Consider the following 20651-nt stretch of genomic DNA (forward strand, 5'->3'; position numbering starts at 1 on the left):
CCTTCTTCTAAAGCCAAAGATTCTAGGAGAAAGGCTGAGTGCTTAATCTGGCCTACCTGACCTCAGGGAAGTTTTCCTGGTATTAATTTATTTTTAAATAATCATTTTTACCTAATTGTTAGAATGGAACTGTAAGTCTAGTCTTTCGTCCTCTCCTATCCTGTCCAGGAGACACGTCAGCAGTAGACTGGGATCAATTCAGCTAAAGTTGTGGGTAATTATTATTAGCTGTACAGTTATTTACATACACACACACACGGACGCACACAAAATATATCACCAAACTAAATTATTTTGAAAGATTATTGCAAAAAAGGCAACAGATAATAATAAAAGTCACTACATGCCCATGACTTCCATTTGCATTATGTCTACTAACCACGCATCAAACTCCATCTTCTTGGCTTTTTGTCAATAAAAAGATTAATGCAGAATGTTCCTATGCTGATCCGGAAGTCTATTAAAAGAAATCTTCCTATTCTGATTGCTTTCTTGGCTCATGGGCCTTCCTTGAACTTTACATGAGAAAAATGTAGCCTAGTTTGAAATTATTTTCATTTAACCAAGTAAATAAATGGAAGTTAGGAAGGCGATCTGATCCCTGAGACTGTCCCAGGTTCAAATAAGTGGCCAGGGGCATGAATTTTCGTTTGACCTTTTCTTTAGGAATTGCACCAATTCCAAATTATATCTTGGAGGCAGGTCCTATTATTATCTCTATTTTGCAGAAAGCAAACTGAGGCATACTGCCTGCTGTTAAGTCATTTACCCAGGGGCCGTGTGACTAGAACAGGAAAACCATTACCCTGATAAGTCCTGGACGAATGGCTGCCTGAGGAAGATTCAGAGAGCATCCATAAGGATATGGAGGAGGGTGCTGCCTGGGCAGAGATGTTCGCAGCTGAAACAGGATTTCAGAACTATAAAAATCAACAGGGGGAAAAACTAGAATCAATCAGTGGAGCAGATATTGCTTTTAAATAACCACAATTAGAGACTAATAGTGCAAACTATGTTTGAGTTTTTTACCAGTATAAAATAAACCTGGTTCTAAGCCACCAATCTGAAAAATGCCACTCATTAAAAAATAGTAACTAGCAAGGGCACCTGGGTGGTGCAGTTGCTTAAGTGCCAGACTCTTGATTTCTGTTGAGATCATGAGCTCAGGGTCCTGAGATGGAGCCCCTCCTCCGACTCACCTTTAAGTCTTAAGACTCTCCCTTTCCTTGTTCCTGTCCCTTGCACTCATTCTCTCTCTCTAAAAATAAATAAATCATAAAAAAAACTAGCAAAGTAATAAACCAGAACACTTGCTTACCTGCAGTATAATTTCAAAGGCTGTATTACATTATTTGTGTAACTTCTATATGTCTATCAATTACTGTATTTACCCTATCCTTTAGTATAAAAACACAGTAATTAAAAAATGTATTGACTAGATAATCAAATGCTAAGTATTCGTCCCCTTACAAGTCTTGATTTGTAAGGTGCTAGTAATAATAGAAAATGACACATTATTTTCATAAAAAATATTGTCATCTAAAGCTAATGGGTAATACATAATTATTTGCAGATGAGAACCAAGAATCCTACTGAAGTAATAAATCATCAAAATGTTAAGGCTAAAGAAATTTTTACATTAATTTTTAGAAATGGAAATTGTGTTTTATCAAATTACAGTGTTTTCAGTAATATCTACCATATATTAATTTAATTCATCAGAATCTTAGGGGGAATTACATAAAATATGTAACTCTGGTACTTGGAGGACGTATGAAAAATTTTGCAAGAAGGGGAAAGGAATACCATGGGTTACACTCGGGCCTGAGGTTGGATTCCCATAGGATTGTCTCTGAGACCTTGAACTGGCAATCACAGCGACCTGGCTAACCTAGTATTTCCAAGTGAATTCTAATACTCCTTTTTCATCAGGTTCTCATTAGTTTTCCTATTTAATAATTTTTTTAAAACTCAGGGCTCGCTGATGTTTGGCTTCTTTGCAGATATTTGGGGCACTGAAAATTTGGCCTTTCTTTTGTGTAAAGTAGAGAATCGGAGTCTGAGCAAAACACAACAAAAATGTTTGCCGGAGACTGAGCGGCGACCCGGCGTCTCCGGCTGAAACCCTTCGGCTTGCAGGGACCCACCGGGGCGCGCAGCACACCGCCAGCTTCCCACGCACCCACGACGGGCGGCCTGCGTGAAACACCCGCGAGTTCCAGGACTGCAGCTTCCAGACGCTGGCTCGACGCGGCTGCTCCGGAAGGGGAGAGCCACCCCCCGCCGGGGCTGCCCCCGAGAGGACAAGGCGCAGCGCCCGCCGGCGGAAGGATGCCCAGCGGGGGGTCGGCGGCAGGGACCCCCGCGGGACCCGGAAGTGCCGCCGCGGCCGCCGGAAGTACCGCCTCAAGCCCTCCGCTCTGCGGTCGCGTCCGGCCTCCGCCAGGCGAGCCACCCATTACCCACCTCCCCACGCACCTGAGTTCGCCACTCGGGCTTCTTCGCGGTCGGAGAACGGGGACCCGGGACCTGCGGCCGGGCGGACGGGAGCGGAGCGGCGGCCGGGCGGACAGCAGCCGGGAGCCCGCGGGTCCCCCCATCCGGCCCCGCGGCCCGCCGCGTCCTGACCCAGATAGCGGAGGCGCCGGGGGAGGAGCCCGCGGCCGTTCGCGCTACGGCTCCCGCCTCTTCCCGCGGGGGGTTCGACTTACCCGGGCGGGCAGCCAGCACACCTTTTCCAGAAGGAGAATGCGCTCCGCCGGCGCCTCGGCCCGCACCGCATATTGTTGCCGGGATGCCGCCTCCCCTCCAAGCCTGTCTCCCTCGGGTCTCCGGCCCTGGCTTTGGGCCAGCCGCGACAGGCCCAGCGCGTCTGTCCCATCACTGCCGCTCCCCAAACCCGCCAGCACCTGGCTCCCGCGCCCAAACTCAGCCTTCCCCCAGTATACCCTTCTTTGTTACCCCTCCTAGGCATAACCTTGAAGTTCCATCTACATTACAGGGTAGGGCAGACGTCAGATTTAGGCTTGCAGAGAATTTAGTCTTCATTACTAAATTCCCCACCAATGCACTGAATGGAATTAAAAACAGGTCACTCCTATTTGTTAAGGAAAAAAAAAATCCTGCTCTACGAAAAATTGAAAGGCTTGTTTTATCATCTATATAATGCTATTTACTGAAGGGGTTCTCTAGGATCCTAGAGACTCTAAGGTGTTTTTTGAGTTTTAAGCAAGCTGCACTAAAGAAGAAGTAAGCCTAGCCATAGCCACAGTCATTTTATTGAAACAAAGTTATATTTTGGAAGACAGTAGGCTAATACTTCAAAGATTTGAAACTAGCTAGAATAGCACTCCATTCCAAAAACCACTTTCTCATTTTATGGTTTGCAAGGATATCGCAATACAATACTAATATTTGTTTTGTTTTCCAGAATACAATATAACGTAAACCTGTTACGCAAAGTGATAATAGGGTTTTGTTTTGTTTTGTTTTAATAAGATTTGGGTACAAAAGAAACTATTCTGTCTCTTCTATAATACTTAAAAGAAGCTTAAAGCACCATGCGATTTAAGCTTTTCCAGAAGCAGCCCACTGAGTTGTTCACTGCTATGTCCTCAGTACACAGCACAAGGGAGATCCTCAATAAAAACATGGAGTGTGAGTGGAGAACAAGGCCTTACCAACTTTCTGCTCCAAGAGGAAGATGGCAGCTGGTACTGACTTGCTCTTCAAATAGGGTCAAGTAACTAGACTCTGGTTTTGCCTACCTAACACCTGTTCCTCTGCCTGCCACCAGTATCTTTGATTCTGTTCCCTGCTTAGTAAAAATTATCTGAGAGGTAGAAACTGAGATAGTGGTAGCCATTGATCTTTGGTTAAGTTAAAACGAAACAGCACAGAGAAGAGCTACCCTTGCCAGGAACTGTTGTAGGGATAGCCTAAAAAAGAAGGAATGACTCCCCCACCCTTCCTCAAGTATAGCATCAAAGGAACTACTAAAGGGAGGTTTGGGAAACAACAGGAGTTTCAAAGTTTCTGTTGGCCATGGGCAAATACTTGTGTTCCCCCAAAGTTCATATATTTAAACCCTAATCCCCAAAGTGATGTGATTTGGAGGTGTGACCTTTGGCCAATAACTTGGTTATGAGGTTGGAACCCTGTGAATAGGATTACTGCTCTTATTAGAAGACTGAGAGGCCAGAGATCTCTTTTTCTCCCATGTGAGGATACAGTGAGAAACCTGCTGTCTGCAACCTGGAAAACGACTCTTCCAAAAAGCCAACAACACGGGCACTGTGATCTTGGATTCCAGCCTCCGGGGCTGTGAGAAATAAGTGTCACTTAAGCCAGCCAGCCTATGGAAATTGGTTCTAGCAGCTAGAACTGATTGAGACACTTTTCTCCATCAAAACTAGCACAGTGCTACAATGATCTGGCCCTTCCCAGTTTGTCCTCACCTGCTTCTCCAGCTTTTCCCTACCAGACATCATTCTATACTTCAGCTATAGCCAAACTGCCTTACCATCTTGCCCTAAGCCACAGATTTTCCAGTCTCTGCGTTGCCAGTCTCTTCAGGTTGCTCTCTGTGCCTAGAATACCCTCCCTTTCACTGCGGGTCAAAAACCAATTCATCCAGTTAATCTGCTTCTCTTGGGAAGTTCCTCTATACATTTTTCTCCTCCCCAAAAGATGTGCCCATCCATGCCCCCATCAAAACTTTTGGGGAAGGATAAGGACTCAAACAATCACAAAACCCTTCCCCACTGCCTTGCAGACACCTCTCTCTTGTACCCGGTTTTGTTACTGCTTGGCCAGTGACTGTTGGGTCCTTGAGATTGGGCTCTTCAAGGCAAGGATGTATCTATCTTGATGTCCCCAGTTCACATACACAAGGGCACAGTGCACATACTCAATGTCAAATATTTTGAAAAATAATTTTTGTAAGTAGTATGTATAGTCAAGAGAAAAGCATTAAGACATTTGAAGCCCTTCCTGCCATAGAGCGCACGTAATGGGTTTATCAGGGTTTTTTATTTTGTTTTATTTCTTGGGTTTTATCTAAGTGGTTTTATTTCCAGGAAGCAATTGAGTGACCAAGTTGGTTTTAGCCCTATAACAGTTATCAATATACTCTATGGTTAATTATTCATATACTTCCTTGTGCAATTATTTCCAGATCTTTTTATCACCTATCAACTTAGGGAACAGACCATTAAGAGCAAAGAAACTGTTTAGTTAGGAGGCAGTCAAGGGTTTTGCCTCCATTTCCTTGAGAAGATATACTCCTATTCTAGAAATTTGATCTGGATTTTACTTAAAGACCCAGGAACCTATGATGGTCAGATATTGCCATTTACATTCCAGTCCATTATATTTTTGCTCTTGGAATATTCTAATTTACAACCTGAATTTCTGTGAATTGCAGGTTGAGCAGTAAATATAAGTACCCCCCCCACCCAGGCCATGCCCCCAACCCCTACCTCAAAACAGCAACATCTACCTTCTTCTCCAGGCTGGGGTCAAGGAAGTGTTTTGTTGCTAAATAACTGAAGACATTATTCCAAAATTAAGGACACACTAACCAAGAAGAGAAAGAGTGGCCCAAGGCTGGCTGCACAAAGAGCTGCCTGGAGGAGCCCACCAGCACCACTGAAGCTCCAGGTTTCCCAGATCAGACCTGGGGGCCAGAAGAGAGCCAAGCAACAACAGCCACAACAAAAATACTGACTGTGTCTTACACTCCATTCTTGCTTCCTTCTACGGATGACTTGTCTTATTCCATCGTCCCAGCCATCTGGTGGGAGAAGGAATGTTATAGGTGAGGAAGCAGGGGCTTGCAGAAGGGAAGAAACTTGGCCCCAGTCCCACAGTCATTTTTAGAGGCAATGATCAAACCTAGCTTTTTGTGAATGCCTTTCCTCTCAACCATCTCCAGTGAGGCCCGCCATCCTGATGCCTGATAGAACATTCGATCGAGGCTCATCAGAACACCTCTCATAAGCACATCCCAGAAGTTCGCAGGTGATATTGTCCTGACTTCATCTCCCTAGTCAGTTAATAATGGGGTTCAGCTCTCACTGCTCCTCTTACAAGAGGGCCTGAATCTCCAGATCAGAGCACTTTACCCCACAGGGAGCTTCTCTCGTGGGGTTAACCATGATGTCTAAGCCACAGCTGCATACAGAATTATGGTGGATCTAGTATGTTCAGGTTAGGCTAGGAATAGACTTGGGGAAAAGAGGGAAAATAATACTGTGTCTAATCCAAGCGGAGTGCTTTTGGGGGACATTTTTATTTTAGGGGACCCCCAGACTATGAAATTACTCTGAGATTACTATGACCAGATTGGACCTTCCAAGGGGAAAATGTTTTCTATGAAAAAGGCACAAGAGTAAGTTTATTAACTGTTTCCACAAGACTAAGTAATTAGTGTAATAAACTGTTAATCATTTAAATACAATAAAATAGCTGATCCAATATTCCTGTGCTGAATAAAACTTAAAATGATATTTTAGAAAAGTACATAGGAAAGAAAAATTAGCAACAATATTTATGTAATACTACATAGCAATCCAATGTTGGAACCATTTGTTAAAAATATGACAACCTCATTGAAATATGGAAATCTTATTCAAAACTTCCCATTTGTCTAGAAAAATTAAGTTTTTGTGCAATGAAGAAACAGTTATTTTCAGAAAAGCGTATACTTTGCCTGATTGATACCAACCTTGCTCGATGATGCTCAGCAGTTTTACTGGGATGCTTAAAGATAGGAATAAAGTTTCTTCAGAAATTGCAGAAGGCTTTCTAAGTCACATTCTTACTGTGGTTTCCTGTAGACAGCCTGTTTAAAGCACAGCCTTGGATACACTCGAAAATGGAACTCAGCAGAACAGAATAAAGAGGAGTCTTGCCCCTCCCTTCTGCATGTTTTCTTCATCTTGAGAGAAAATGTTCAGGGACATTCTTGATTTATTTGTCAACTTCACAAGCCAAGGTCATTTTCCTTGTGGCAGGTTCAAAATAAAGTCAAATGCTCATCAGTTAAGCAAAATATTGTTAAACGTGAATATACAAACTAGTTAAAATAACTGGATAGTTTTAATTATACTTAAGTAGAACAAAAGATTTCATTTTGAACTTGGGTTTTGTACAAGGTTCAGGCTGGGAAAATTTAGGTTAGCAGTTTCCCAGACCCACTGTCCTCAGACTATTTAAAGAGAAGTAGTTTCTCCTTAGGAGCAGATCTCTTTCAAAAAATTGTTCAGTAGAGACGGCCTCTTGTATGCAAATAAATCTAGAAGAAGAAAACACCTTTGTGCCGTAATAGAGACACATTAATTCACCATCCATCATTAAAACTTTTTCCATTTTATAAAGATTATACTCTCATTATTACAATTAAGACACATACAAAAGTGAATCTAGACAAAGATGAACATTGTAATTCACCACTGTAATGATTTTAGAAGAAAGCTTGATTCCTAAAGCAAGTGACTAACCCGTAAGAATCAGGATCTAAAATAATTGAGGTTTGCTTGGAACTTGGAATATATATCTTATGAAAATCACATTATAAATTGTGGTTTGTTTTCTTTCTTTCTTTATTTCTTTTTTTTTTAAGATTTTATTTATTTATTTGGCAGAGAGATCACAAGTAGGCAGAGAGGCAGGGGGAAGCAGGCTCCCTGTTAAGCAGAGAGCCTGATGCGGGGCTTGATCCCAGGACCCTGAGATCATGACCAAAGCCGAAGGCAGAGGCTTAACCCACTGACCCACCTAGGCACCCCTGTGGTCTGTTTTTTTAAGTAACCCCATAAAATCCTTCATAATCTACGAAATATGAAAACATACTATATGGTTTCAGCTGAATTTTCACTCAGAACTGTTGATGTCAGGATATCACCCACCTTTAGCTCTGGCCCTAGCTATTTCCACTTAGGAGGGTAAAAAAAAAAAAAAAATGGACTTGTCCCTGCCAATTGCAGCAGCAATAGCTGTCCAATGAAAAGAGAGACCCCATCTTCCAGCTATGGCATCTTCTTACCAACTAATTAAAAAAAAAAAAAATTCTTCCTACCTCCAACCACAGCCTCTGCTGAGTTTTCTAGCAAGGAAAGAACTGTCCATTCAGCCAAGGGGTCTTTGTTTCTCAACTGAGGCAAAACAACTATTCCAAGCTCCTCAAAAAGAATCAAGATAAGAGAAAATAAAATAAAAAGACAATTCCAATGGTAATGACATTTATTTTCTCTGTAGTGGAAACCTCCCATTTCTCAAACAGAAGGAACTTTTCTTCTAGATGTAATGACTGACTAGTCACTCATGGTATAAAAAGTGTAACTCAAAGGGTGTCTGTATTTAACAAATGAAAGCCTGCTAAACTAATTTTAATCATGTAGACAGTCACATAGAAAAATGCAATATGGCTTTACAGAGTGACAGCAATTAGAAAAAAATTTAACTGAGAGAATCCAACTTTTGCCATAAAGGCACTTACAGTTTTATCCTTTGCTAAATATTTGTGATTGTGAAGACATGACCAAAAATAAGCAGTATTATCTTCTCCCCTTTTTAATGTGTAAAAACTGAAGATCTTTCACCAACATGCTGTAATTGCCACTGTAGCCCAGGTTAGGGCTTCAAAGGCATCAAATGGCCCAGGTTAGGGCTTCAAAGGCATCTAAAGGAAAAATGAAAATTTTAGTTGATCCAAATATTTTAAAATACTTGACTAGCATCAATTACCCTTCCTAAAATAACGCCCTCAACCTGCCTACCCGCTGGTGTCTCCCTTATCTCACACCCAGCACGACCAGAAATGATAAGAGAATACTTCCCATTCACAGACTTGTCTTCCTGCTTCCCCAACCATTTATCAGCCCCTGGAGGAAAACCCTAACACTGCTCTCACGAAGGGGACAAAGGTCTCCTGATGTCCCAAATTACTGCCTTTGGAGCTCTTTGGAACAGGATTTTTCAACTTCAGTCCTGCTGACCTTTGGCACTAGAGAATTATTTGTTGTAGGCTCTCCAGCATATTCCTAATCTCCACCCACCAGGTGCTGGTAGATCTAGAAGTTACCCATCACGGAATCTCAGCCTTACTTAACAGTGAGTGGCCCCAGTCAGACACACGCACATTTTCCCAAAGAATTAAATACTCCATGGGCAGGCTTGTTAAGCAACGCCCAAACATCAAAAGAATGTGATGGACTGGAAGAGATTATGCTGAGTGAAATCAGTCAAGCAGAGAGAGTCAATTATCATATGGTTTCACTCATTTGTGGAGCATAACCAATAGCATGGAGGACAAGGGGCGTTAGAGAGGAGTAGGGAATTTGGGTAAATTGGAAGGGGAGGTGAACCATGAGAGACTATGGACTCTGAAAAACAGTCTGAGGGGTTTGAAGTGGCGGGGGGGTGGGAGGTTGGGGTACCAGGTGGTGGGTATTATAGAGGGCACAGCTTGCATGGAGCACTGGGTGTGGTGAAAAAATAATGAATACTGTTTTTCTGAAAATAAATAAATTGGGAAAAAAAAAAAAAAGAATGTGATGGGACTTCTTAATTTCTAAGTTTAGATAATTTTTCTTTTCTTTTTTTTTTTTTTAAAGATTTTATTTATTTATTTGACAGAGAGAGATCACAAGTAGGCAGAGAGAGAGAGGAGGAAGCAGGCTCCCTGCTGAGCAGAAAGCCCGATGCGGGACTCGATCCCAGGACCCTGAGATCATGACCTGAGCTGAAGGCAGAGGCTTTAACCCACTGAGCCACCCAGGCACCCTAGATAATTTTTCTTAAAAGCATGGGCCATGTCTTATTCATTTTCTATCCTCAATATTTGACATTCACTAATACACATCTTGAATGAATAGATTGACGGATACATTAAAATACCTCGACATCTGAATTCTTTACTTTTTTTTTTCTTTCTTTTTTTGTTTTTTTTTTTAAAGATTGTATTTATTTATTTGAGAGAGGGAGAGAGAGCATGAGAGGGGAGAAGCAGACTCCCCAAGTAGCTAGGAGCCTGATGTGGGACTTGATCCCGAAATTCCAGGATCATGACCTGAGCCGAAGGCAGTGGCTTAACCAACAGAGCCACCCAGCCATTCCTGAATTCTTTACTTTTCAACCTGAAGTTTTGACAAGTTTGCACATTTGTCCCCAGCCTACATGATTGCTTTAAAAAAATTTTTTTTTTAATTGGTTAATGTCAGGTAAGATGGGTTACAGAAAAGAAAGACCCATTTGGTTGCGGAATATGGAATTGGAGGGAAGCTGAGAAAGGAAAACTCAAGTTTTCAAAATTAAATGGAATTTTTTTACCTTACCTCAGAGACCCAAATTTTCCCTAAAACTAACTCTGTTTATCAAACTACTTTTCTCATCAGAATTATACTATCCAGTATTTGTAATTCTTTCTAAATACATGTATACTTCAACAAGGTTTACTGTCCCTGGTTTCTGCTTTGCAAAGGCCACTCAATCTTTTAGGTAGCATTTGTAATTAAAATGTTATACTGAAAGACTGGGGTATTTATGTGCATATACACTAACTGGGTTGCTTGCTTATTTTATAGATTCTCTGACCATCAAAACTTCAGATTCTTAGCTCCGAGATGGGGCCCAGGAATTTGCATTTCAAAATATTATTCTGACCTGATGTCCCATGGACCACCCTTTGAGAAACATTACTTGTAGCGGTAGGGATGGTGATCTGCTGAATTTCTAAAGTAAAAATGAGGTCAGGCAGCCTTACACTGGAGGAACCGCTGTTAAATCTGTTCTTTATTCATTTTTGGTGTTTTATGCAAAAGAAAATAAATGAAATTCAGATTTGGGAAGTCGAATACTTCATTAGACGTTCTTCTCACAGTTTCTCCTGTGAGTGAGAGAAAGAGTGAGCGCAAAGATAAGAGAGGATAAAAAGGTCCACATTTGTTACCATTCTCAAGATTCCAACTCATAGGGGATATAACTCTTGGTATTTTTTGTTTATTCTGTACTCTATGGCTTAAGGCACTTTTTAGACTCACTTTCTGACATCATCAATTAGATCATTAAAGGGAAAACATGGGCAGCTTAAGAGTTGTGGAAGGAAGAAGAAAACAAAGAATGAAAATCTAGGTGGAGACAGGTCACAAAAAATAGTACCAAAGCTCTCCACTTCATGTTTATGTATGTTTGTAATAGCCAAATATCCAGGATAGCAAGGAAGTCATTCTTTGGTCTGTCATGGCACTATGCCAGAATCACCTAAAAGCTCCACAGAGTGCCAAGAACAGATCCAGAATGCAAGGCAAAGCACTAAGGAGGTTGGTACTGAGATGACAGAGGAGCTAGGAGTTGGGCTTGTGGACCCCCAGAGAGAACGAAGCATTTCCCTGTGGAGAATGGGATGGAGGGGAATGGGAAGAGGACTCTTATACTAAATCCAGAGGATCACAGCAGGAAAATTAGAACACAAACTAAAATATTTTTATTCTCTTTTCGCAGCTTATGGAAATTATTTCTCTTTCCTATGACTTTTAATGTCTTGCTTGGCTGCAAGTAATAGAAAACCAACTTGATGCGTCTTAAACACTTAAGGTTTTTCTTATCCCACATCTCAAAAAATCTGGAGGCCTGACTGATTCAGCATCTCAACAGTATCATTAGAAGCCAGGTACTTACCATATTTCCAGGCTGCAATCCACAACATATTGACTTTCATCCTAGGTTGGCATCCTCATGGTGGCAAGATGGCTGCCACAGCACCAGGAATCATGCCCTCTCACAACTGCTTCTGAACACAGGAGGGAAGAAGGAGGCTATCCTCCTGCATCTCTTTCTTTGTATGATTAAGGAAAATTTCCCCAGATATTCCTCATGTCTTCATGGCCATAGCTGCTCATACCCATGCCATTGCTGAAAGGGAGCTGCCTTACAAAAACAAGTAACTGCCATTTACCCTCTGCTGTGGCTGGTGGAGTCCATCAAACAGTCAACATAGGAAAGCTATTGTGCAAAGAAGCTTGTGGGTGAGCAAACAAAATTGCTTCAAGAACAGATCTTGTGTTTCTCTTTAGACGTTTCCCTACAAGTGAGTCAGATTTCTTTCTTTTTTTTTTTTGATTTTTATTTATTTATTTGACACACACAGAGTGATCACAGGTAAGCAGAGCAGCAAGCAGAGAGAGAGGGGGAAGAAGGCTCCCTGCTGAGCAGACAGCCCGAAGCGGGCCTCGATCCCGGACCCTAAGATCATGACCTGAGCTGAAGGCAGAGGCTTGACCCAGTGAGCCACCCAGGTGCCCCATGAGTCAGATTTCTAACCTGGCTTTATAGTAAAATGGCTCAGGCCCAGATATTCCCTATCTCCTGAGAGTAATGCTGACCAGTTAACTGACTTTAGGGAACAGGGCACCTGACCGTGAGCCTGCTTTCCTGCTAACATGCTTTCACATTTGAAGGATCAATGCCTGTATGAAAAGGAGAATGTGTTCCAGCATGTTATGTTGCCAGAAACGGAGGTCTAAAAATATAGATCAAGAGGCAGCTTTGTTGTATCTAAATCACATTTGCATTCATACAAAAACAGCTTTTACTGTTTCTCCTTTGGATCCATATAAACAAATTTCCAGATGGACGTGAGACATTTGGGGAGGTGCTCTGTGTCTAATGGCCCTTTAAAAAGAGAAAAATAGATTCTGGCTTTTACCTCCACAAACAGTGTGGAAATTAGGGGTCAGTGCCTTCTTACACAGATCTACTATGACATCCTTTAGTAAAACAAAATGTTGCTGATAGAGCAGATGAGACTTTCAGTTGTAAGATTCATGTATGCAGAAATGTCCCTTGTAGTTGAACTCCGCAGAGGATCTTTTCGTCCTGGCTAGCAACGCCATGGAAGAGATCAAAATCGCCTATTCAAGGTAACTCAGCTACTTCTAGATTTTAAGTCTGGGAATCTTCCACTCCGATGCACCTTCTCTCCTCCTCCTGGAGGGCGAGCTAAGCTCCTGGGAAGGCTCATGTGTCATCCTGGCAGCTCGCCAGCCTGGCCATGCTCCCATTTGCTTCTTATGCCAGGGAGCTGGTTTCCCCCCCTCCCACTCCAAACCCTACTTCCACCCCGTCCTTGGGTGCAGGCTCTGCCTTCAGCTGCTGGTGTCCCTGGCCTTTGGTTTCAAGGTCTAGCATTTTGTTTCTTTTGGGTCCCAACCATAAGTGTTTTGTGCTCTCTGGCCCTCCCACCACACTGGTCCCCACCTCCCCGCACTGCATCCTCGGGGGTTTTAGAAACTCTTGCCCTCCCTCCTACCTGGGTGGGACCGCAGAACTTTCTGAGACAAACCAGTCTTTTCATAAAAATAGTGGTAACACAATAAAGCACGGGTATCTAAAGAGAGAGTCCCTGACCCCGAGATTTTCCAAATCCCGACTTCCCCTTCGCACAGTGTGCCTGCTGCCATTATCAGAGGAAAAATGAGAAATCAGCCTTACTTCCCACAGTGCAGGCACTGCTGGGGGAAAGCAGGAAGAATTTGATCCTCTCTTCTTAGATAAGGGAACAGAGTCAGAGATAAGATAATGTTGCCTTGGGGAAAAAAAAATGTTTGGTTTCAGTGGTTTTCTTCCTGGGAGCCTGACGTCTCTGTGGGGATTCAATCCTTGGCTGAGTCAGTGTGGGGTTTTGTACCAGTGACCTGTGCCTATAAAGCATTCAGCTTCTGAAATGAACACCGAGTCCCCCCAACAAATCCATGCCGCCAGGCCCTGAGTGGCGTGGGGCTGTGTATGGAAATTGAAGTTCTTGTGTTTTCAAAAACAAAGCATAAAAGAAAAAGCAGATGGATACAGTTTCACAATTTCTAAATGTTCTTTCATGCAGGTTAAAGAAAGAGTTTTGAATGATGACCGTCTGTGTTCGTCTATGTTAAATACACACCATGCTGAAGGGTAAGATTTAGGTGAGAAAGAAGTTTTGTGTGGATGTAGAGCTAGGAGGAGTTTGGGGGGTGGCAGCAGGGCTTGTTTGCAGTCTTGGGCTGGCTTGATGGGGTAAAGCTGGGAGGGAGAGCTGAGTGGCTGTTCTGCCTCGGACATCGATTTACTTTGTGGCTTCGAGCAAGTCACCTTAAAGGATCTGTGTCATCGGTCAGTCAATGACCTAGCCTTGAAGTTGCATGGAGGACCAAAGCGGACAGAACCGTCTGGTCCGAATGCAGGAGCTTCTCAGAAGGATGGAGCCCCAGAAAGAGCAAGTGTGACTAACTGTGCCTTGGTGAGCCTGCTGCGACCCACTGGAGCTGGAAGCGGCCTCTGAGACCATCCGGCCCACCCCCCTCATCGGTCAGGTGAGGAACCCAGGGAGGGGAAAGTAACTTAGCAGCCCCATGTAGCTGGTAAGTGCCAAGCTGGACCCCTAACTCAGGGCTCGTGGTTGCCATGAAGGTTCTGGTGTCCTCGATGTCTAATGGTGAATACAGAGTTTATTTTATGGTTAGAAGCAAGGTGAGTGTGCTCACGGTGTTCACAGTAAAACGCCCGGCTCTGTGTCCTAGAGAACAGAGGGATGACTTAAGGAGACATTCCCTGTGAGCCAGGCAGAGGCTGCTTAGGCTGTGCATTCTAGTCAATTCTGTCATCACTAGGGATGAGCCATCTTACAGACCTGGGGCTGCAGCCTTTAAGTAGGAGCAGCCCAAGGAGGCTCCAGTGCTCCTCACCCCAGAGACCTGACTGGGGAAGGCAGGGGGAAGAGAGCACTGAGTAAGCAAGGTGGGGGTAAGGGTGGGGGTTGGAGGAGTGGGGTTGGGGGTCGTGAGGGGGGTGGGAGGTGGAGGGGAGGGGCAAAGGAGCAGACTGAGTGACAACAGATGGCTGTGGGGAGAGTGTTGGTGAGGAGATGGCGGGAAGGGGAGGGAACAAGCCAGCAGGAGAGCAGAGAGAAGGGGGGCTCCTTCTCCTGAGGGAGTAGGGTTGTGGTCCATCTGACTGATGGACAGGAAGGGCCAGTAGTCCCTGGGCTGAGGGCATGAATCCAGTGGCTGGGCCAGGGCCCTGATGGGGTTTGGAGGAAACAGGCAGGATGGAGTCACACTGGAACCTTTTCCAGGCTGTTCCAAGTGGAGCCTTTGGGCAACAGAGGCTTCTAAGGGCTCCAAATGACTGCTTCTAAAATACAGCCCTTTGAGTCCCAACAGGCCTGAACTTCATAATAAGTAACAACGAGTATATTTCTTTAGTGCTTCCATGTGTATAAAAAGAGATAAGTGTTTTTTTCATACTGTTTCCTTCAATAATCACAACAAATTTCAAGTTAAATATTATTATCCTCTTTATCCAGCAGAGGAAATTGAGGTTTAGAGATGGTAAAACAATGTCCCAAGACTACCAAGCATATAAGCAGGCAGGGATTCCAAACCAACTTCTATTCTCAATTCATTTTTAATCACATTACACTAGGGACTCTACACACTTGGATCCTGCCTCCTGGGGTCTGGGCCAGGCTCTTCCTTTGAGTGACACCAGTTCTATGATTTTTCTGAATGAACCTGCCCATGTCAAGCTTGATGTCAGGAATCAGAAACTCTGACTGACTGAGGAAGGGAGAGAGAAAAAGGAAGATGGCGGACAGGGGCAGAGAAGCCCCAAGCACCCAGCGTGCTCAGTGGAGCCTCAGAGCATTCACCTGCCCCAGAACTGCATTTCTCTGTGGCTTTTGATTCTTACCCTCTTAATAGCTTTGCCGTTGTGGCAGCCAAAGGGCAGGACAGCATCGCGCAGGAGAGTCCAGGGTCAGGGAGTGGTCTAGATAGCCCAGATGTGTGTTCAGGCAGAAAAGGAGAGCCGCTCCTTTGGGCAGGTGTGTGCAGGTGGTGAGTCCGGGTGGGGAGGCAGTTTACAGAGTCGGGGCATCTCCCGGGGTAGGGAGGACCAAGCCGCAAGAGGGTCTGGAGCAGGCAGGTCCATGAGATCCTCTCTGTCAGGAGAAGCCTGGATTAAGTTCGAGGCAATGAGCCAGGCTAGAGCACTGGGACTTCACATAGAAATGCTAGACAAGCTAGTGGGTCCTAGATGCTGTTTTTGGCATCTAGTTCCATCGTACAAGTCCTAAATCTGCCGCCAGGCCTGTACGACCCCTGATCCCAAGGTGAGTCTGCTCCCTTGCTCATCTCGCCTGGTTTCCTCGGCTCGGGTTGGATGGGGAAACTGGCCACGAGAGGGCAGTAGGGAGCAACTCTTGAGGCTGCGTAAGGGTTGGAGGGACTGGGTGCTCCCAAACCGGGGCAAAGGGACATAGATTCCTCCGCCTCACACTGGGCGCTCTGATTCAGTAGCTGGGGGTGGGGGTGGCGGTGGCACATGGCAGTTTTAACGCACGGCCCGCCTGACTCTGATGAGGCAACTCCATAGCTGGCATTTTAAAGGACCCCGAATCTTCTCTTACCTTCAGCCACCTTAATCCAGGTCGACAAATATGATTGTTTGGAGAACCATACCTGTTCAAATGTTTTATGGAGAAAATAGATCGCGTAACAATGACTGTCTAAAACATATGTTCATTTCAACGAAGAAGAATAAGGGAAAGAGCCCACACTGCGTAGGTTGAAACGTAGAAGGCGGCGAGCCCCTTAGAAACCCCTGTGTGCCTGTCTCACCTCGCGTTCCCTCCTTCCCTCCAGAGGTAACCATGACCCTGAGGTTTGTAGGAATCGCCCTCTTCCTTCTCTTTAGAGCTTAACACCTCTGGGTTTCTGGTATTTTTTTTTTAACCCCTAAAAAATATATTATTTAACTTGGGCTGATTTTGAATTTTTAATAAAAGGAATTCTTTTTTTCAGTTAACAGTAGGATTGTGAGACAAATCCATATGGACACATGGGTTTGTAGTTCATTACTGTGTAGGGACATGTGCACCTGGATTCATCTCCTCTCTCTCTGTGTTTCCCCCTCAAGTTAACTCTACCCCTAGTGTGGGGCTCAAACTCAACAACCCCAGATCAAGAGTCACACACTCTAGCAACTGAGCCAGCAAGGCGCCCCCATTTACCCTCTTGATGGACACTTACAGAGCTTCTGGTCTTCTCCCTCTACATTTCTGTGAATATTCCTGTACCTGGAGAATTGTGTGAGAGTTTCTCTAGGGCATAGATCCAGAAGTAGAATTGCTGGGTTTAAGTGTGCATGATAAGCACTAACCATTAAAAAAAAAATATATATTAAGAAAAAGGGAGACAACCTGGTAGAAAAATGGGCAAAAGTCAGACATGCTTCAGAAACAAGGAGATCCAGAAGGCCATTAAAAATACTGAAAGAGGGGGGGTGCCTGGGTGGCTCAGTGGGTTAAAGCCTCTGCCTTGGGCTCAGGTCATGATCTCAGGGTCCTGGGATCGAGCCCTGCATCGGGCTCTCTGCTCAGCGGGGAGCCTGCTTCCCCCTCCCCACCCCCCCACCCCTGCCTGCTTCTCTGCCTACTTGTGATCTGTCTGTAAATAAATAAATAAAATCTGAAAGATTAAAAAAAAAATACTGAAAGAGGCCCAACCTCGTTAGTTAATAGGGAAATGCAAAGTCCAGTCACAAGGAGACAGCAGCCCATAGCTTACGGATTGTTCAGAATGAATCAGCCCATATTAAGTGTAGTTGAGGTTGCAGGACAATAGAAAAATCCACACGTTGCAGAGCAAATGGTAGAATAACTTGGAAAAACACCAACATTATTAGGAGAATGCAATGGAATCGGAAAAGCCAGGGGTCCATGCTGAAGTGGGGCCATGAAGAGGAACTGGTAGGGGGTTCTCTAGGAAGCTCTTGCTTCGGTGTAGCTATGGCCTTTTTGGGTTCACAGCCAAGCATCTGATATGAGGCCTGGGGCTGTCTTGGCTAAGCAGGGCCTGTCATCTGGAAGAGCTAGACACGTAGCACAGGAGAGCGAGGCCAACCTGGATGGACCCTACGGGGTACCCTACCACAAAGACTGTCAGAGAGAAATGGCTCCCACTTCCCAAATCTTGTCCAAGTTTCTCCTTTGGCCAACTCTAACTGGGACACACAGGAAAGGGGATTCTGGGAGATGTGGTTTCCATTGTATTAGTTTCCTATTACTGCTGTAACAGATCACCAGAAACTCGGTGGCTAACAGTGCAAACTTAGTAGCTTGCAATTTTTTAAAAAAGATTTTATTTATTTGTTTGACACAGAGAGAGAGAGAGATCACAAGGAGGCAGAGAAGCAGGCAGCGGAGGGAGGGGGGAGCAGGCTCCCTGCTGAGCAGAGAACCTGATGTGGGGCTTGATCCCAGGACCCTGAGACCATGACCTGAGCCAAAGGTAGAGGCTTAACCCACTGAGCCACCCAGGTGACCCAGTAGCTTACAATTCTTGAGGTCAGAAATCCAAAATATGTTCCACTTAGTTAAAATCAATGTATTGGCACTGCCCCACTCCCTCTGGAGACTCTGAGGGAGAGTCCACTTCCTTACATTTTCAGGCCTCTGGAAGTGACCTGCATTCTTAACTTGTGGTCCCTTCCTCCATCTTCAAAATGTGTCAGTCAAAATGTGGAGTCACCCTCTGTTTCTGTTGTCATATCTCCTTTCTGACTGTGATCCTCCTGCCTTCCTCCCATAAGGACCCTTGTGATTATATTGGGCCCACCTGCCTAATTTGGGATAACCTCCCCGTCTCAAGATCCTTAACTTAATTACATCTACTAAATCACTCTTGCCATGTAAGGAAACACATTCACAGGTTTCAGGGACTAGAACATGGGTGTGTTTGTGGGGTTGTGATCCAGACCACCATGGCAGCCCAGCCCAGCCCAGCCACCATCTTACTGACTGGAGCCTTTTTTACTGGATGATGTTCAGTTTGCTCACTGAGGTCCTCCTAGCATAGCTCTCTTCTTTCAGGGGTGAGGTAGACTTGGTAATTTATAGATCCTCTGGCTCATAGATCTTTCTAATCTTTCTTCTCTCTCTCAAGCCTTTGCTGCTGTCTCACGTTTTGGCACACCCAGCCATCACCTGAAGATATGGAATCCTGGGAATTCCTTTTCATCTTGTTTGTTGAAGGTGTCCTTGGTGTTTTTCTTTCATCATCCTTATAGCTGTGTCTCTTTTTTATGATCTGGGGATTAAATAAACTCTACTGCCACTAGTTCTTGCTGTCTGAATGGTCTGCATTCTTGCCATGGTTTTGAACCCATGGGTAGAATACTATTCTTTTAAATGAAGCTGGAAGATAGGTAAAGATTAATGAAGGTTTGCAAAAGACCTTTTCTGAGGTTGGATTTCCTAGCCAATCTCTTCCCAAACCATCCCCTAAAATATGGCTCGGCACTAAACTTCAAAGCTGAGTAGCTACTTATACTACTAGAAATAAAATTGGATATGAGGGTTTTGTGGCTAAGATAGCCCTCCATTATGGTCAGAAATGAAATTGCAAAGGTTTAGGGTCAAGATATTTTCGCAATTGAAGTATCAGTTTCAATACCTATTTTAAAGATTCTCAAACAAGGTGGTTTGATTTCTTGGTGTCTTAAAAGTGTTTGGCTTCACTTTATCCCAAGTGAGATTTTAGACTATGAACCACATTGCAAGAATCCCTTGGACCACCCACCTCAAAAATTCTGCTTGCAACCATGGTACACACACACACACACACACACACACACATATCCCACCCCCACCCCCACCACAACCGCACCATATGAAGTGTCCGCTTAGCAAGTGACCATCTTTGTGGTTGTAATCATCAAATATCTATTTCTATACCCTTTTTACAGAGAGTTCAAATCTCTAGCAGAAAATACTCTTCGAGCAAAACCTACTCATTGCATTTGGGCAACCGCAGACCACCTGGAGGGCCTTCAAAGACCAGAATCTCAGAAACTACAATTTAGAGCATAAAAAGAATCATGGTGCCTTGAGTTGAGGAGAACCAAAAAGATACCTGGTACCAGTTCACCCCAAATTTGAAAGCTAGCAAAGCACACAATGTGTACTGGTTCAGATATATATATAAAAAATGTCTTAAAGGGATGAACTATGGAACCCAGCTGTCAGCTAGGACCACCTCTGCTCTGGGGGTTTAGTTGAGCTCCTACATTCACAAATGTTCTTCTGTTTTGTCTTTCCTTCAACCTGGAAACTCAAACCCTTGGAGGATTCTGTAACTCGTCCTTCTACTCAATCATGTCTAGAAGTTAATGGTGTCAGAGAGAAGTCAAGGGGGTCATTGGATGCCATAGCCCACAGCCTGACATCTCCTATATCTTCACTTCTCCTCTTCCTCTAACCCCACTTCCTAACTCCACCTCCCTCCCTCTTTGGGGAGCAGACAATCCCATCTCCTTCACTGCCTGCCCTTCCCCTGTGGCCTCATGGCCTTGGCTCCAGTCCCCCCACACTCACCCCAGACTCATCTGCTCCAAGTGGCTGCACTGAGTATTTCCCCAACAAGGATGGGCCTCCTGTGAAGAGAAATTCACTGACCAGTCCCTGAAGGAACAGAAATGTCTTCACCTCCTGACACATACAGCAGGCAAAGTGGTCATAAAACCATGAAACTACCAAGAAGTTATTCAGAAGTTGAATAACTACCAAGAAGTTATTCAGTCTCTTCTTCTACAGGAGAAAATCCACACAGAAAACCCAG

The 20651-nt window shown here is 44.2% G+C and overlaps 1 protein-coding gene across 6 annotated transcripts in view; it reads right to left on the reverse strand.

Moving 5' to 3' along the window:
• Positions 1-2573, reverse strand: part of RMDN2 (regulator of microtubule dynamics 2) — a 63307-nt gene extending 60734 nt beyond the window's left edge. For 3 of the 6 annotated variants that reach the window (XM_044261731.1, XM_044261732.1, XM_044261733.1), the window contains exons 1-2: positions 2479-2570; positions 806-920 (exon numbers count right to left, since the gene is read on the reverse strand). The gene's annotated coding sequence lies outside the window, so the exon portion shown is untranslated. Of the gene's footprint in view, positions 1-805; positions 921-2147; positions 2285-2478 lie in introns of those variants that run through there. The other 3 variants (XM_044261730.1, XM_044261727.1, XM_044261729.1) reach the window with 3 other exon arrangements.
• Positions 2574-20651: the final 18078 nt, after the last annotated feature.

The sequence above is a fragment of the Neovison vison genome, chromosome 8 (assembly GCF_020171115.1).
Source record: "Neovison vison isolate M4711 chromosome 8, ASM_NN_V1, whole genome shotgun sequence".
NCBI lineage: Eukaryota > Metazoa > Chordata > Mammalia > Carnivora > Mustelidae > Neogale > Neogale vison.